The sequence below is a fragment of the Triticum aestivum genome, chromosome 1D, assembly GCF_018294505.1.
Source record: "Triticum aestivum cultivar Chinese Spring chromosome 1D, IWGSC CS RefSeq v2.1, whole genome shotgun sequence".
Lineage (NCBI taxonomy): Eukaryota > Viridiplantae > Streptophyta > Magnoliopsida > Poales > Poaceae > Triticum > Triticum aestivum.
In genome coordinates, this window is record NC_057796.1 from 406,845,012 (window position 1) to 406,864,110 (window position 19,099).

Genomic DNA, 19,099 nt, shown 5'->3' on the forward strand with positions numbered 1-19,099 from the left:
TATAATTTATGAAGTATTCATGCTATCATATTATCCATCTTGGATGTTTTATGGGCTGTACTATGCACTTTTATATTATTTTTAGGACTAACCTATTGACCCAGAGCCCAGTGCGAGTTTCTGTTTTTTCCCTTGTTTTAGTGTTTCGAAGAAAAGGAATATCAAACGGAGTCGAAACGGAATGAAACCTTCTGGAGAAGTTATTTTTGGATGGGAAGCAACCCGGGAGACTTGGAGTCCACGTCAAGAAAGCAACGAGGAAGGCACGAGGCAGGGGGGGCGTGCCCACCCCCCCTGGGCGCGCCTTCCACCCTCGTGGGCCCCTCGTGGCTCCCCTGACGTACTTCTTTCACCTATATATATCCATATACCCTAAAACCATCGGGGAACAGAATAGATCGGGAGTTCCGCCGCCGCAAGCCTCTGTAGTCACCAAAACCCAATCGGGACCCTGTTCCGGCACCCTGCCGGAGGGGGGATCCCTCACCGGTGGCCATCTTCATCATCCCGACGCTCTCCATGACGAGGAGGGAGTAGTTCACCCTCAGGGCTGAGGGTATGTACCAGTAGCTATGTGTTTGATCTCTCTCTCTCTCGTGTTCTTGATTCGGCACGATCTTGATGTATCGCGAGCTTTGCTATTATAGTTGGATCTTATGATGTTTCTCCCCCTCTACTCTCTTGTAATGGATTGAGTTTCCCCTTTGAAGTTATCTTATCGGATTGAGTCTTTTAATGATTTGAGAACACTTGATGTATGTCTTGCGTGGGATACCCGTGGTGACAATGGGGTATTCTATTGATCCACTTGATGTATGTTTTGGTGATCAACTTGCGGGTTCCGCCCATGAACCTATGCATAGGGGTTGGCACACGTTTTAGTCTTGATTCTCCGGTAGAAACTTTTGGGCACTCTTTGAGGTTCTATGTGTTGGTTGAATAGATGAATCTGAGATTGTGTGATGCATATCGTATAATCATACCCATGGATACTTGAGGTGACATTGGAGTATCTAGGTGACATTAGGGTTTTGGTTGATGTGTGTCTTAAGGTGTTATTTTACTACGAACTGTAGGGCTGTTTGTGACACTTATAGGAATAGCCCAATGGATTGATCGGAACGAATAACTTTGAGGTGGTTTCGTACCCTACCATAATATCTTCGTCTGTTCTCCGCTATTAGTTGTTGCATGTTGAGGGAAGTTATATGATCCAATTATGTTATTATTGTTGAGAGAACTTGAACTAGTGAAAGTATGAACCCTAGGCCTTGTTTCCTAGCATTGCAATACCGTTTACGCTCACTTTTATCGCTTGCTACCTTGCTGTTTTTATATTTTCAGATTACAAAAACCTATATCTACCATCCATATTGCACTTGTATCACCATCTCTTCGCCGAACTAGGTCACCTATACAATTTACCATTGTATTGGGTGTGTTGGGGACACAAGAGACTCTTTGCTATTTGGTTGTAGGGTTGTTTGAGAGAGACCATCTTCATCCTACGCCTCCCACGGATTGATAAACCTTAGGTCATCCACTTGAGGGAAATTTGCTACTGTCCTACAAACCTCTGCACTTGGAGGCCCAACAATGTCTATAAGAAGAAGGTTGCGTAGTAGACATCACTGCGGGCCTGAATCCTGTCCCAACAAGTTGGTTGGGTTTCTAGTCGTATTCAGGCCGTGGTGGTCCAGTAGGTGGCATTTTAAAAAAAAATCCTAGTTTTTGTTTTGTTTTTTGTCTTATTTATTTTATTTTGTTTCTACTTACAGCTAAATACTTACTGTTTTTCAGTGATTCTTTTTGCTTTTAGGTCACAAAAATTATAAACTTTCTGTTAGTGCCATTAGTTTTCAAATTTGAATAGTTTAAATTGGAATTTTTTGAAATTTGTGTGAATCACTAGTTTGTGAATAAGTTTACTATAAAAATAGATTTTTGAGTGATTCTTTTTTCTGCTATTTAATATTACTGTGTTTTATCATCATATTCAATCTGGTAATTTTTAGGTTATATTAAATATATGTTTTAATCAAGAACAGATTTTGTTATTTTAGTTTGCTATTAAAGTTTCTAACAAAAAATTTCTTTATGAAAAATCTTTTTGCTATTAATGTTTTGAACAGAAAATACTTTGATAATTTTAGTTGCATAAATTTTATATAATTTTAGTTTAAAAAATACTAGAGGTTTATAAAAGCTTTTTAGTTGATTCCTTTTGCTATTAGAGTTTTATAAAAGCTTTTTAGTTGATGCTTTTTGCTATTGAAGAATATTATAGTTTTGTTTTAGTTGATCATAATAGAATATTTCAATTGATTATTTTTAGTTCATTCCTTTTGCTATTAGTTCATTCTTTTTGCTATTAGTTCATTTCTTTTATCTATTAATTCATTCTTTGAGCTAAATGACCCTGAAATTGAAAAGCACTACAAATGAACTCTGAAAAGGTTGAAAGTTGGCATGGTATCATCATTTCACCCACATAGCATGTGATAAAAAGTTGAGAGAGTTACGGCAAAAATAGGATGCACTTCGTGTACAAAATGGACAATCTCTTTCGAAGTATCTGGGTTTCGGACGAAAACTTATCTGTTACAAAGGGATTTCATTTTTTTGAACTTATTTGAACTCCAGAATTTTGTGTATTCAAAATGCACCATTCAAAGCCACATCATCAATTTTCAACCCTTTCTGACTTCATTTGTTATTTTTCATGCATTTACTGATTTTTGTGAGCTATATGACCCTAAAATTGAAAAGCACTACAAATGAACTCTGAAAAGGTTGAAAGTTGGCATGGTATCATCATTTCACACACATAGCATGTGCTAGAAAGTTGAGAGGTTACGGCGAAAACTAGATGCACTTCGTGTACAAAATGGACAGTCTCTTTCAAAGTATCAGGGTTCCGGACGAAAGCTCACCTGTTACAAAGGGATTTTATTTTATTTTTAACTTATTTGAACTCTAGAATTTCGTGTGTTCAAAATGAACCATTCATAGCCACATCATCAATTTTCAACGCTTTCTGACCTCATCTGGTATTTTTCATGCATTTACTGATTTTTCTAAGCTAAATGACCCTAAAATTGAAAAGCACTACAAATGAACTCTGAAAAGGTTGAAAGTTGGCATGGTATCATCATTTCACCCACATATCATGTGCTAAAAAGTTGAGAGGGTTACGGCAAAAAATGGATGCACTTCGTGTACAAAACGGACAATCTCTTTCGAAGTATCAGGGTTTCATACGGAAACTATTCTGTTACAAAAGGCATTTCATTTTTTCACATGTAACTGCAGCGATATTCTAGATCAAAGGCATCATCATAATAGTTGTGGAGGGAAAGTTTTCACTTTTTCTTCACTTGTGTCCTTTGCTTATTGCGCCGTAACCATGGATAATCTTCATCGTTTAGCAGGGTGCTTGGGTCAGCGTTGACTTTGAAGGGAGGAATTTCATGAAACTTTTCATGATCTTCAGACATGTCTGTCTTGCCCTCCAATCCCACGATGTCTCTTTTTCCTGAAAGAACTATGTGGCGCTTTGGCTCATCGTATGATGTATTCGCTTCCTTATCTTTTCTTTTTCTCGGTTTGGTAGACATGTCCTTCACATAGAAAACCTGAGCCACATCATTGGCTAGGACGAATGGTTCGTCTGTGTACCCAAGATTGTTCAGATCCACTGTTGTCATTCCGTACTGTGGGTCTATCTGTACCCCGCCTCCTGACAGATTGACCCATTTGCACTGAAACAAAGGGACCTTAAAATCATGTCCATAGTCAAGTTCCCATATGTCCACTATGTAACCGTAATATGTGTCCTTTCCCCTCTTGGTTGCTGCATCAAAGCGGACACCGCTGTTTTGGTTGGTGCTCTTTTGATCTTGGGCGATCGTGTAAAATGTATTCCCATTTATCTCGTATCCTTTGTAAGTCAATACAGTCGAAGATGGTCCCCTGGCCAATGAGTACAGCTCATCAGAAATAGTGTTGTCACCCCTGAGACATGTTTGCAACCAACTGCCGACAGTCCTGATGTGTTCACATGTAATTTAGTCGTCACACTGCTCCGGGTGTTTGGAGCGCAGAATGTTCTTGTGTTCATCGACATACGGGGTCACTAAGGTAGAATTCTGTAGAACTGTGTAGTGTGCTTGAGACCAAGAATGCTCGTCCCTACATATTATTGAGCCCCTCCTAGCATGCCTTTTCCAGTCAGTCTCCCCTCATACCGCGATTGAGGGAGACAAATCTTCTTAAGGTCAGGAATGAAGTCAACACAAAACCCAATGACATCCTCTGTTTGATGGCCCATGGAGATGCTTCCTTCTCGCCTAGCGCGGTTACGGACATATTTCTTTAGGACTCCCATGAACCTCTCAAAGGGGAACATATTGTGTAGAAATACAGGGCCCAGAATGACAATCTCGTCGACTAGATGAACTAGGACGTGGATCATGATATTGAAGAAGGATGGTGGGAACACCAGCTCGAAACTAACAAGACATTGCGCCACATCACTCCTAAACCTAGGTAGGATTTCTGGATCGATCACCTTCTGAGAGATTGCATTGAGGAATGAACATAGCTTCACAATGGCTAATCGAACGTTTTCCGGTAGAAGCCCCCTCAATGCAACCAGAAGTAGTTGCATCATAATCACGTGGCAGTCATGAGACTTTAGGTTCTGAAACTTTTTCTCTAGCATATTTATTAGTCCCTTTATATTCGACGAGAAGCCAGACGGCACCTTCATACTAAGCAGGCATTCAAAGAAGATTTCCTTCTCTTCTTTGGTAAGAGCATAGCTGGCAGAACCTTCATACTGCTTTGGAGGCATGTCGTTTTTTTCGTGCACACGTTGCTGGTCCTCCCGTGCCTCCGGTGTATCTTTTGTCCTCCCATACACGCCCAAGATGCCTAGCAGGTTCACGCAAAGATTCTTCGTCACGTGCATCACGTCGATTGAAGAGCGGACTTCTAGGTCTTTCCAGCAGGGTAGGTCCCAAAATATAGATTTCTTCTTCCACATGGGTGCGCGTCCCTCAGCGCATTCGGAACAGATAGTCCGCCGGAACCCTTTCCAAAGATTACTTGTAAATCATTGACCATAGCAAGTATGTGATCACCGGTACGGATGGCAGGCTTCTTCTGGTGATCTGCCTCGCCCTTGAAATGCTTGCCTTTCTTTAGACATTGATGGTTGGTCGGAAGAAATCGACGACGCCCCAAGTACGCATTCTTCCTGCATTTGTCCAGGTATATACTTTCGGTGTCATCTAAACAGTGCGTGCATGCGTGGTATCCCTTCTTTGTCTGTCCCGAAAGGTTACTGAGAGCAGGCCAATCATTGATGGTTACAAACAGCAACACATGCAGGTAAAATTCCTGTTGTTTGTGCTCATCCCACACACGTACACCGTTTCCATTCCACAACTGTAAAAGTACTTCAACTAATGGCCTTAGGTACACATCAATGTCGTTGCCGGGTTGCTTAGGGCCTTGGATGAGAACTGGCATCATAATGAACTTCCACTTCATGCACAGCCAAGGAGGAAGGTTATACATTCATAGAGTCACGGGCCAGGTGATGTGATTGCTTCTCTGCTCCCCAAAAGGATTAATGCCATCAGCGCTTAAACCAAACCATACGTTCCTTGCATCACCTGCAAAGTCCTCCCAGTACTTTCTCTCGATTTTTCTCCACTGCGACCTGTCAGCGGGTGCTCTCGGCTTCCTGTCTTTCTTACGGTCGTCTTTGTGCCATCGCATCAACTTGGCATGCTCTTTGTTTCTGAACAGATGTTTCAACCGTGGTATTATAGGAGCATACCACATCACCTTGGCAGGAACCCTCTTCTGGGGCGCTCGTTGTCAACATCACCAGGGTCATCTCGTCTGATCTTATACCGCAATGCACCGCATAACGGGCATGCGTTCAAATCCTCGTACGCACCACGGTAGAGGATGCAGTCATTAGGGCATGCATGTATCTTCTGCACCTCCAATCCTAGAGGGCATACAACCTTCTTTGTTGCGTACGTACTATCGGGCAATTTGTTATCCTTTGGAAGCTTCTTCTTCAATATTTTCAGTAGCTTCTCAAATCCTTTATCAGGTACACCATTCTCTGCCTTCCACTGCAGCAATTCCAGTGTGGTACCGAGCTTTGTGTTGCCATCTTCGCAATTGGGGTACAACCCTTTTTTGTGATCATCTAACATGCGACCGAACTTCAGCTTCTCCTTTTCACTTTCGCACTGTCTCTTTGCATCAACAATGACCTAGCGAAGATCATCATCAGGCACTTCGTCTGGTTCCTCTTGATCTTCAGCTTGCCCGTTGTAGCATCACCGTATTCCGGGGGCACATAGTTGTCATCATCCTCTTCTTATTCGTTGTCTTCCATCATAACCCCTCTTTCTCCGTGCTTGGTCCAAACATTATAGTGTGGCATGAAACCCTTATCAAGCAGGTGGGTGTGAAGGGTTTTCGAGCCAGAGTAAGACCTTGTATTCCCACATATAGGGCATGGACAACACATAAAACCATTCTGCTTGTTTGCCTCGGCCACTGCGAGAAAATTATGCACGCCCTCAATGTACTCGCAGGTGCGTCTGTTTCCGTACATCCATTGCCGGTTCATCTGCGTGCATTATATATAATTAAGTGTGTCAAAAACCATTACAGAACATCATGAATAGATAAGTGACCAAATTAATAGAAGTTCATCACATTAAAACCAAAGTACATACATTTTTTTACTATGTACTGTGAAGCAACAGCTCCACGGTCTTTTATTGAAATAAAAGAAGAGAAGTCCACCTAATTACAAACTAGAAAAGGGTTGTGAAGAAAGAGAAAAGCTTACCTACTTACCTATGTTACAATATACAACAATCTAAGGGAGATTATTAACCCAAGATAAGAAAGCAGGTTTAACACTCTCCCTCACTCTATGGCACAACAAGGTGATATCATGTACAAATTTACACCTCCACACGCCAAACGAAGCCCTCTCTGATCTGAAGATCTTCCCATTCCTGGTAGTCCAAATGCACCAGGCCGCGGTGAGCATAACCTCAAAGAAGAAAGGGTGCTGAAAATTCTTCTTGGCGTGAAATAGGAAGGGGGTCACATCCTGTCCCCCCAACAAGTCAATCTGCAGATAAGACCATACCCGTTGACTAAAATTGCAGTTGAAGAAAAGATGAAACCTATCTTCATGCAGACAGGCAGGACAAAGCACACAAAAAATTTCATCTTGGTCAGTCCTCCAATGTCTCCTGAGAAGGAGGTCTCGAGTGTTCAGGCGATCAAAGAAGAGCAACCAACCAAAAACCTTGATTTTCATCGTGCATGAACATCTCCAAAGCCAAACACAAGGAGTAATTGTCGGAAGGTGTGTGTGCATGATGGTTTAGAAGCTCTTAGCAGAGTAACCTGATTTTGAAGGCCAAGACCACACATCAGGAGCAGCAGAATCTCTTTGCAACATAGTGACCCAATGAAGGAGGTGCTCAAGTTTTGAAGCTGCTGTGTTCGAGATTGGTAAATGAAACATTGATGTCACATCCTCAGAATCCAAGAAATCCATGGCAGAGATCTTGTCATCCTTGACAAAGGAGAATAAGTGAGGCAGACGGTCCCGAAGTGGTCTGTTTGAATTGTGTAATATCCAACTATCAGACCAGAACAAAATAGAATCTCCCTGATTCACAGTGGCTGTAGAGATTGCTCTGTAAGAATCAGCCAACTTGAACACATCCCTCCACCAGAATGAGCCACACAACACTGTGGCTTGGGGTACAACACCATCATAATAAGTACTCCAGATAAGAGAGACCCAAGGAATGTCTTCCTTGTTGTAAAATTTATGAAGATGCTTAAAGAGTAAGCCTTGATTCTGCAGGTGCAAGTTGATTATGCCAAGACCACCTTTATCCTTGGGCCTGCAAACCAAATCCCATGCCGCAAGTGACTGTTTGGGGGTGTCTGAGTTGCCACGCCAGAGGCATTGTCTTTCAATTCGTTCCGGTTGTTTAATAATGCCAATTGGGATGTCCAAGGTACAGAGGAAATAAATGGGCATAGAGGACAACACAAAGGTAAGCAACTGGAGCCGGGAGCCCTGGTTCAGCATGGCAGAGCTAGCAGAAAGCCTTCGTTCCATCCTATCAACCAATGGCATGAGATCAATAATCTGTGGCTTGGTAGTTCCCATAGGAAGGCCTAAGTAAGTGAAAGGAAGCGTCCCCAATGAGCATCCAAACACAGCCGCAAGCCTAATGGCCTCCTCATTGTCAACGTTAAGGGGCACCATTGTAGATTTCTGAAAATTCACCTTGAGACCAGTTGAAGCATAGAAAACATCCAACATTTCCTTGAGTGCAATGAGTTGGGAGTCCACTGTAGGTACAATTAATATAGTATCGTCAGCATATTGGATGACGGGAAAATGTGGATCATGGGAGGGAATTGGCAGGGTGAGGACTCCATCAGCCAGCATTCTGTTGACCACTGTTTGCAAAAGATCAGCTGCAATTACAAAAAGCAAAGGAGATAAAGGGTCCCCTTGCCTAACACCGCACTTGCACTAAAATTGCTTGCCTGGCACCCCATTTAACAAAACCGAAGAAGAACCAGAAGATAAGATTTCCTTAACCCAAGCTAACCATTTAACATCAAAGCCCTTCTGCTGCAAAATTAACAAGATGGCCTCATGCTCAATCGTATCAAAAGCCTTAGCAAAATCCAGCTTCAAAATCAGTATAGGTCTCAGAGATTGCTTGCACTGATGAATGTACTCAAAAGCCCATGCCAGACAATCTTGAATGGACCTTGATTTCAGAAACCCATACTGGTTTTTGTGGATACATTTTAGTATCACCAACTGCAGCCTATTAGCAAGTAACTTAGTTAAGAACTTGAGGCATGTGTTGGTCAAGGAGATTGGCCTGAAATCCCCTGGACCCTGAGGATCAATCATTTTAGGTATAAGAGTTATCAGAGAGCCATTGATGCCCTCAAGGCTGAACGAACCAGCAGCAAATTGCTCAATCAAATTCAAAAAATCCTTCTGAATAACGGGCCAGCATTTCTTAACAAAAAGTCCATTAAAACCATCAGGCCCAGGGGCCATGTCCGTAGGCATTTCCTTCAGGACCTTATCAATTTCAGCTTGTGAGAAAGGCCTCGATAGATCATGCAGGCCATCTATGGGCCGGATGAGATCAGCCAAGCAAAAGCCCATTCGGATCCCCCTGGACTAGCCCATCCTTGATTTGAAAGAGTGCCAAAGAACTCCCGCCATTTGGTCATGATCATGAACAGTAACACCATCATCAGACACCAGGCTAGCAATGCTGTTTTTCCTCGGCCTCTCAGACGCCATTGCATGGAAAAATTTAGAGTTTTCCTCGCCAACTTTGATGTAACGAATAGTGCAGCGCTGCTTCCAGTAAATATACTACAACCGAAGCAAATCCTCGTGGTGGAGCTTAACTATGTTTCTGAAATTGAACTCTAGGATTGTGAGGGGCCTGCATTCCTCCAGAGTATCCAAACAAAGTATCACTTTAGAGCAGTTAAGAATAACTTTCTTGATGGAGGCAAGATTAATATGCCATCGCTTAAGATCACTCCTAAGTCGCTTGAACTTCTTATAAATAACAGCAGCTGCCGAACCCGAGCAAGCTAAAGGAGCATTCCATGAAGCCGTGACACAGTCCATAAATCCAGGTAAGTCCACCCAGTAATTTTCAAACCGGAAAACTTTTGCTCTAGGGATGGTGGTGTCAATCGATACCAAACACGGGATATGATCAGAACCCGTGCGAGCAAGGGGGTGCACAACCGTGTTAGGGTACAATGAGATCCAAGAACTAGTTGTAAAAAACCAGTCCAACTGCTCAAGGAGAGGTTCTTGCTACATATTTGACCAGGTATAGGCCCTGACCTTCAACGGCAATTCCAATAAACCGAGATGCCCAATAATCTCATTGAACAGAAAGATATCATTGACGTTACCACCAGGTAGATTCCTGTTGTCCAAAGATCTGATGAAATTGAAGTCACCCAGCAACAGCCAGTTAGCATCAACAGGTATTTGAAGATGATATAACCAATGAACAAAATCATCACGCAAAGGGTCGTCGCATGGGCCATACACTGAAACCAGATTCCAAACTTCAAAATTATGGACTGAAGTAAAGGACACCACGACAGCAAAATGCTAGATTTCTATGAGACAACCAGTGAAAAAAGCTGAATTCCAAACAACTAGAATGCCTCCAGAGGCCCCATGCGAGGGAGCAAATGCAAAATTATCAAATCTTCATGGGCAAAATTGTCAGATAGACTTGAGATCAAAAGATTCACATTTTGTTTCTTGTAAACAAACTATTGAGCAGTTACTTTCCTCAATCTTAGCACGAACGTCTCGCTGACGTTTCTCGGAGTTTAAACCACGCACATTCCAGCACAGAACTTTCCAATTACGAAAACGCGGATTATCCATAAAGAAACTCAAGGAAGTAACCAAACATCTCCAATGCATAACAGAGAAGATAACTGCCAACAGGTTCATACAGGCAAATAGGTAATAGGAGTTCAGTCATAGACCCAATGCTGACAACGCAAAGAACATAAACAGCCCACATCTTAAGGCCACGAGTAACAGAGGATAGTTCAGACTGCAGACACAAAATAACAAGCTGACAGACACTAAAATCATAACAAAAAAGGAATGGCAGCGCATTCCCGCCCAACCGACATCTTGAAGCTTCACTTATCATCACGATCTTTGTGTTGGTCCTTCTTCTCAGGACTTGCCGTAAGCTTGTCCTTGGTGAGCTTCTCTGGTGAGATCCCAAGAGATTCTCCAATACGCTTCATGAGACTAATTGGGGTTGGTGGTGGAACTGCCGTGTTGTGCTCCTCTGCAGCAGACGAGCTCTCCTCCTGAGAGACAGTACCATACCTAGGCTTCTTAGCTCGAGGACGCCGTAGAGAAGAGGGCTTGTTGGGAATTGCAGAGATAGGTTTGAAGCCCGATTTCTTGGCGCAACTGCGGGTCATTCTCCTGGTGGAAAAATCCTCTGGAGAACGAACCAGCTTGGTGCCCTGACGACGGCCATGTTTGTGCTTGCCTAACATGGATGGAGTCTTGGAAGTAAACTCAAAATCGTCATGCTGAACTGGCTCCGTAGAAAAAACCTCAGGTAGATCCATCTGTGTTGCAGCTCCTTCAAAATCATGCTGCTCAACTGGCTCCGTAGAAAAACCCTCAGCTAAATCCCTATGTGATGCAGCTCCTCCAACCGTTCCAGTAGAAACCTTGCCAATCAAAGACTGGAAGGAGTGCTCCAGCTCCTGGGGCCATATCCTCATGGGCAAAACCACAGGTGGAAGCACAGAGAGACAAACGGGCCTGTGAATGTTCTGAATTTCAAATTCAGGCAATAGGTTCTTAAAAGAACGCTCCCACACCATGGCAGGTGGAAGAACCGGACCAAACACCACCCTGACAACACCCAGATGGATTGGATCAAGATTAACCACTGGTGGATGGACAGCTGGAGGAATGTAGGGGACAATTGCACGCTCCAAATTTTCCTGGACCACAACCTGCTGGACAACTTCAACGTTTGCTGGCTGATCGTCAGAAGAACTGTTGGACCCCAAGGAGGGATTCAACACCATGGAGTTCTTATCTTGGGCTCCGTGAACTTCAGGCTCATGCAGTTGAGCGTTCTGCACAGCCACAGCCTCATCCCAAGGGCCCCATCCACCAGCATTCTGTTCAGGCTCTTGCTGCTATTCTGGTTGATCAACGCCTCAGCCATGAGGTTGCTCCGGTTGATGTTGGCCATTTGCAGGATTGGCATCCCAGCCCAAAGCAGGAAACGGTGGCATTCCCCAAAAGGGTTGTGGAGGAACATGCCCTGGCATAGGATGAGGGTTTCCATCCAGGGGCATCGGGTCTTCATCGGCACCCAACATGGCTTCCGCAAAATTGTTAGTGAGAATATAGACCGCAGCAGTCCAGGAAACAATAGTACCTCCCCAATTAGCATACTCACGAAAAACCACAAAACGAGGCACCATAATGTTATCCGGGAAAGAAGCATAGACCAAAGATCGCACTAGACGCCGATCCGGCTCATCCCAGTAATGAAACTGACCAAAAGTACTGACAACATCAGACAGATATTGGGTTTCCTGTAATCCAAGGGTACACCAATGAACATTAACCAACCCGTTCTGTGTCCATGAATAGCCCTAAAACCCTCTCCCTGATTGTGTGGTATGAAACGCACAAAGAACTCGTGGCCATCTTCATCTAAACCCATGGGGAAAGGAGGATGTCGAGTAAACCAAGATCTCATCACCGGACTGGCCACTTCAAATAAACCAACCCCCTGGAACCAGGTCTGAGCAAAGCGAATAATCACCTGAAGATCCTCTTGCAAGAAGTTGAGCACTTGCTCCCGTCTGATGGCCACAAGATGTGCCGATGGCAGCGGCTCGACGATGGCCACCATGAACTGCTCATGGGCTCTTGGAGGGGCCTGCATCGGGGTGTAGTAGGTTCTTGGCAATCGCTCTACCCCTCCATCGATGATGTCGTGGCCAGCAGGAAGAAATCACCGGGGGTCAAGCTCATAGACCGCCATTGATGAAGTATCAGCTGTAGCAGGCGATGGTGGAGGCGATTGGGGTTTTTGGGCAGATTGGTTCTGTGGGGAAGGGGTGGAGGTGGGCGGTGAAGGCAGCGAGCCCAAAGCATCGGGGAGGGGTTCTGTCAAGGCGCGAGGCTCGAAACCTGGCGACGGGACTTTGGGTACCCAAACAGTGGAACCAGCATTAATACCCGGGCAGTCTTTCTTAACGTGACCGGACCGAAAACACAATCTGCAGCGTACACGATTCGTGCACGTATCGGACAGGTGACCCATACCCAAACAGTTCTGACATCCCAATATTTAACTGCCATATCCTCAATCATCTCATTGAAACTCTGTAAATCATCCACAATTTCCTTTGGTGACGGAAGACAAACCAGAGATGTGGTGCCAAGCGAATCATCATCAGATAACAAAATTGGGCTGTCCAAAGAGGATCCATGGGCCAAATCCAATCCCAGTGGTGGAGTGCAAGAGCTGCCTAGGAAGGGTCCATGGGCCGGGCCCAAAACACATGATGGAGTGCTAGGGCTGTCCGAATGGATAGTAACCATTGGAATGGGCCCAAATGATTTTGAAATCCCAGAATATCCGGGATTGCCGCTTGGCGAACTAACCGATTTCGGGGATGGAGGAAAAGATCCAAACTGAATTGTCACCGACGGCGATAATGGGCTCGCCGGAGGCGATGGTGATAGGGGAGGATTGCCCGTCGGTGTGGAGACCGGGTTGTCAGGAGAATCAACATCATAACCAGCCTCCCGGATAGTCAAAAATTCAACAGCATTTGGACGATATTGATAACCCTTACAAACACCATACTACATGAAAGTAGCAAATCTTAAGCTCTTGGCAGGTACCGACATAGGATTAGAGCGTAAGGAGGACTTGACGGGTGGATTTCTCATGGCTAATAAACCTAGATTGGCACGACGTTTAGATGGACTAACCACCGTCCACTCCTCATTGCATTCAATCTGCCAGAGACGAAATTCCTTCGTCCAATCCGGGCCACCATGACCCCGGAGATGGAAGAAACACTTAAACTGAGGGCAAACGAAGCTACGTTGATGCAGGATTAAAAAACCCAACTTCTTTGCAGGAGACATGAAAAGAGAAAACCTGATCACGTAGGCAAGAAACCTTGAGCTGAGAACAATATCCACCAATTGTTGATTCCAAAGCCAGAGCAACATTCTCCTCAGATAATCTAAAAGAATGCCTGGCGAAGGAGACAACCATGATGAAGTGGCCCGAATCTTCTGAAGGATGAACAGAACGGCGAAAAGAGCGCCAGATCTCCTGAATCAAGCCCATCCCTGGGTTGAAGTCAAACCCTAGAGAGATGGACGCGTGAACAACCATTGAGATGACCACCAGGGGCTGTGGGAGAGGACGCCGGAGATGATGAGCGGATCAGAAGGCAAAAACCATGGCTAGACGTGGAGATCGCCGGTGGGGTGGCGGCGCCTAAGGGTTAGGGTGGGTGGGAGGTGGGAGACGCCATCATACCTCATACTATATGTTTCTTGGGACAAATACCCAATACATAGTTCTCATTGAACAACATATAGCTCTCCAGAGCATCTAATTAAACCGTACATTGAAACTATGTAAAACATTTCAATGCAACAACAAATGTGATCATAATCGCAACTAAGGTAACAATTGATCCAACGACATAATGATACCAAGCCTCTGTATGAATGGCATATTTTCTAATCTTTCTAATCTTCAAGCGCATTGCATCCATCTTGATCTTGTGATCCTCGACGACATCCGCAACATACAACTCCAATATCATCTTCTCCTCCTCATTTTTTTTCAATTTTTGCTTCAAGTAATTGTTTTCTTCTTCAACTAAATTTAACCTCTCGACAATAGGGTCGGTTGGAATTTCCGGTTCACATACCTACTAGATAAAATAATCTATGTCACGTTGGTCGGCATAATTGTCATAAACACTAAATGAACCAAATAGTTATAAAAGAAAATATATACCACATCTGAATCATAGACAGGACGAGGGCTGACGGAGGCGGATACCAAAACCGTCACATATATAATAACAAACAAAAATAAAAGTAAGAAAATTACACAAGTATCTATCTAAATCATACAAGTAAGAACTTTTTTCTTTTAGAAAGAAGATAAGATCAAGAGGCTCACCACGGTGGTGCCGGTGACGAGATCGGCGCGGGCGATCGACGGCCATGAGGACGGGGAGGGGATAGGACAGGCCGCCAAACCTAGACAAATCTTGAGGAAAATGGAGCTTGGACAAGGAGCTTTGAGAGGAGAAAGCTTAAGTGTGGCTCGGGTATTTCATCGAACACCTCATGCGCATACGAGGTGAGCTAGAGCACCACAAAGCTCTCCAACGGCCGGCCAGAAAAACAGAGCACTCCACTGCTCTGCTCGCGGGCGAGGGGGTATTGTCGGTGTCAAAACCGGCAGATCTCGGGTAGGGGGTCCCAAACTGTGTGTCGTGGATCGATGGGTAACAGGAGACAGGGAACACGATGTTTACCCAGGTTCGGGCCCTCTTAATGGAGGTAATACCCTACTTCCTATTTGATTGATCCTGATGAATATAGAGATTACAAGAGTTGATCTACCTCAAAATCATATGTTGCGGTCTAAATCCTAAGGATATGATGAATAATATCATAATGATCGGGCATATCCCTATCGACTAGCCCGGCCTCGGCTTATATAATGTACCAGAGGCCTAGGATAACAAGAGTCCTAATCGAATACTTCGGTGGAGAGGAGTCCTTGTCTTGATCACCAAGTCTTGTGGAATCTTCCTCGTGTATACATCGGTTGTCCGAAGTAAACGGCCATGGAGGTCCTCGACCCGATCCAACTGATCGGGAGATGACGTCGTGAGTACCCCCTAGTTCAGGACACCAAAAGTAGCCCCTGAACCGGTCTTCAAGTTGGGGACGCTCCTCGGTTCTTCCAAACTGTTCTTCGTCTTTGGTCGTCGGTCTTGAAAATTGGTTCAACAAATCTTCCCATCTTCTATCTTGAGGATTGCCGAGCTAAATCTGAAGATCTCACACGTTGGTGATAACCCACAAGTATAGGGGATCGCAACAGTTTTTGAGGGTAGAGTATTCAACCCAAATTTATAGATTCGACACAAGGGGAGCCAACGAATATTTGAAGGTATTAGCAGCTGAGTTGTCAATTCAACCACACCTGGAGATTAATTATCTGCAGCAAAGTGATCAGTAGCAAAATAGTTTGATAGTTTTGATAGTAGTGACAGTAGTAACGGTAACAGTAACAGTGATACCAGTATTTCGTAGCAAGTGTAACAGTGATGATAGCAATAGTAACTTAGCAGAAACAATATAAGACAAATTCGTTGGCATTGGATCGGTGACTTGCTGGATGATAGTCAACATGTGACAGTTATAACCTAGGGCGATACGGCACTAGCCCCAGTTCATCGATATAATGTACACATGTATTCCGTAAATAGTCATACGTGCTTTATTAAAAGAACTTGCATGACATCTTTTGTCCTACCCTCCCGTGGCAGCGGGGTCCATATTGGAAACTAAGGGATATTAAGGCCTCCTTTTAATAGAGAACTGGAACAAAGCATTAACACATAGTGAATACATGAACTCCTCAAACTATGGTCATCACCGGGAGTGGGCCCGGTTGTTGTCACTCCGGGGTTGCCGGATCATAACACGTAGTAGGTGACTATAACTTGCAAGATCGGATCTAAAACATGGATATAATGATGAATTCATAAATGGTTCAGATCTAAGTTCATGGCACCCGGGCCTAAAGTGACAAGCATTAAGCATATCAAAGTCATAGCAATATCAATCTAAGAACATAGTGGATACTAGGTATCAGGCCCTAACAAAACTAACTCGATTACATGATAATCTCATCCAACTCCTCACCGACCAGCGAGCCTACGAAGGAATTACTCACTCCCGGTGGGAAGCATCATAGAATTGGCGATGGAGATTGGTTGGTGATGACGAAGAACGAAGATCCATCTCTCTGGAGCCCCAAACGGACTCCAGATCTGCCCTCCCGAGGAAGAACAGGGCTTGGCAACGACTCCGTCTCGTGAAACGCGATAATTCTTTCTCCTTGATTTTTTTCTCTGAAAATAGGAATTTATAGTGTCAGGGTTGAGGTCTGCGGGGCCACAAGGTGGGTACAACCCACCTGGGTGTGTCAGGAGAGGGGGGGCGCGCCCTGGTGGGTTGTGCCCACCCAGGAGCCCCTCTCTGGTGGGTCTTGGCTCCAGTAATTCTTATTTATTCCATAAAAAATCCTCGCATAGTTTTGTTTCATTCCGAGAACTTTCATTTCTGCACAAAAACAACACCATGGTAGTAAAACAGCGTCAGTCCGGGGTTAGTTCCATTCAAATCATGCAAATTAGAGTCCAACACAAGAGGAAAAGCGTGATTAAAAGTAGATACGTTGGAGACGTATCAACTCCCCCAAGCTTAAACCTTTGCTTGTCCTCAAGCAATTCAGTTGATAAACTGAAAGTGAGAAAGAAAAACTTTTACAAACTCTTTTGCTCTTGTTTGCATAAATAAGCTTAAACAGCACCCAAGTTTTCAGCCAACATTATAACTAACCATGTCAACAATAAGTCTTAAAGATTATAATGACTCATATCAATGACATAATCAACTAGCGAGCAGAAATAAGATATCTCAAACAGCAACATTTTGTCAAAACAACCATGATATAATATGACAATAGTGGTATCTCGCTAGCCCTTTCTGAGACCGCAAAACATAAATGTAGAGCACCTCCAAAGTTCAAGCAGTGACTAAACATTGTAATTCATGGTAGAAAAGATCCAGTCATGATGCACCCAACATTAGCTACACACAATGCATAAATCATGACAGTTGTGCTCTACTCAGTTTCTGGCGCTTGTTTTAGAAGGTGATGACACAACATAAAAGTAAATAGAAAGTCCCTTCGCAGAGGGAAGCAGTGATTTGCAGAGGTGCTAGAGCTCAATTTTTAAAACAGAGATAAATGATATTATGAGACATGCATCCTTCTTATTCACTTCACGGCTATTAGTTATCAACATCTTCCATGCTAAGCACGCTAGTGGTGGTTCCCAAGCGATAAAAGTAAAGGTTTACTCCCCCTCCACCATCAATCACACTCCACGGCTTGTCCGAAACAACGGGTGCCGTCCATACCAACATCAATCCCGGGGGAGTTTTCTTTAATTATTTGTATTTTTGAGTTCGGGACTGGGAATCCCTATTACCGCCCATTTTCTCGTGCAATGGCGAGTGAATAAACACTAGACCTGAGAATAACCCGCTTAGCACGGAAGGTATCGACCACCTCCTGTCGTTCCATGAACGATCCAGGCACACAAAAAGGATAATTTTTAGAAGTTTTTAGAGGTGGCAGATGCAAATTTCCTTAGGACGGCAGGATAATACCGTATATAGGTAGGTATGGTGGACTCATCTGGAATAACTTTGGGTTCAAGGTTTTTGATGTACAAGCAGAATTCCCACTTAGTACAGGCGAAGGCTAGCAATTAAGATTGAGAAGCGGCCAGCTAGAGAGCACCAATGATCATAACCATGCATTGTGCATAAGTAACATTGGACACTAGCATGAGTAGGATATGAACACCATGAACATAAATATTATAGAGGCTATGTTGGTTTGGATTCAACTACATGCATGAACATGTACCAAGTCAAGCCACTCGAACATTCAGAGGAGGATACCATATCGTCATACTACATCACAATCATTTTAACGCTATGTTGATATCCAAGATAAATCATTATCCACTCCTAGCTACTTATGCATGGCATGAGAAACTATAATCTCTAATTGTCATTGTAAACATGTTTAATCATAATGGGCTGAAGCCTGGATACTAGGTTAAACATATTTACACAAACAGAACAAGTCGAGTTCATACCAGTTTCTCCTTGCCACGGCCAGTTCATCGAATATCGTCATTATGCCTTTCACTTGCACGACCGAATGATGTGAAAATAATAATAGTGCAAGAGTGCCATGGACTAAGCTGGAATCTGCAAACATTTTATTCAACAGGAGAAGACAAGGTAAAATGGGCTCTTTATTAGTTCAACAATTATTCATATGAGAGCCACTCAACATTTTCATCGTGGTCTTCTCCTCGGTACAACTCGAATAAAAAGAAAAGAAATTCAGAGAAACACACTGAAATATTTTTTGGAGTTTTTGGTTTTCTCGAACAAGCAAATAAAATAAGGAAAAAGCAAAAACGCGAAAAACTATTTACACGGGAAAGCTCCCAACAAGCAAAAGAAGAACAAGGAAATCTTTTTGGGTTTTCTTTTTAATATTACTACTAAGCATGCATAGAA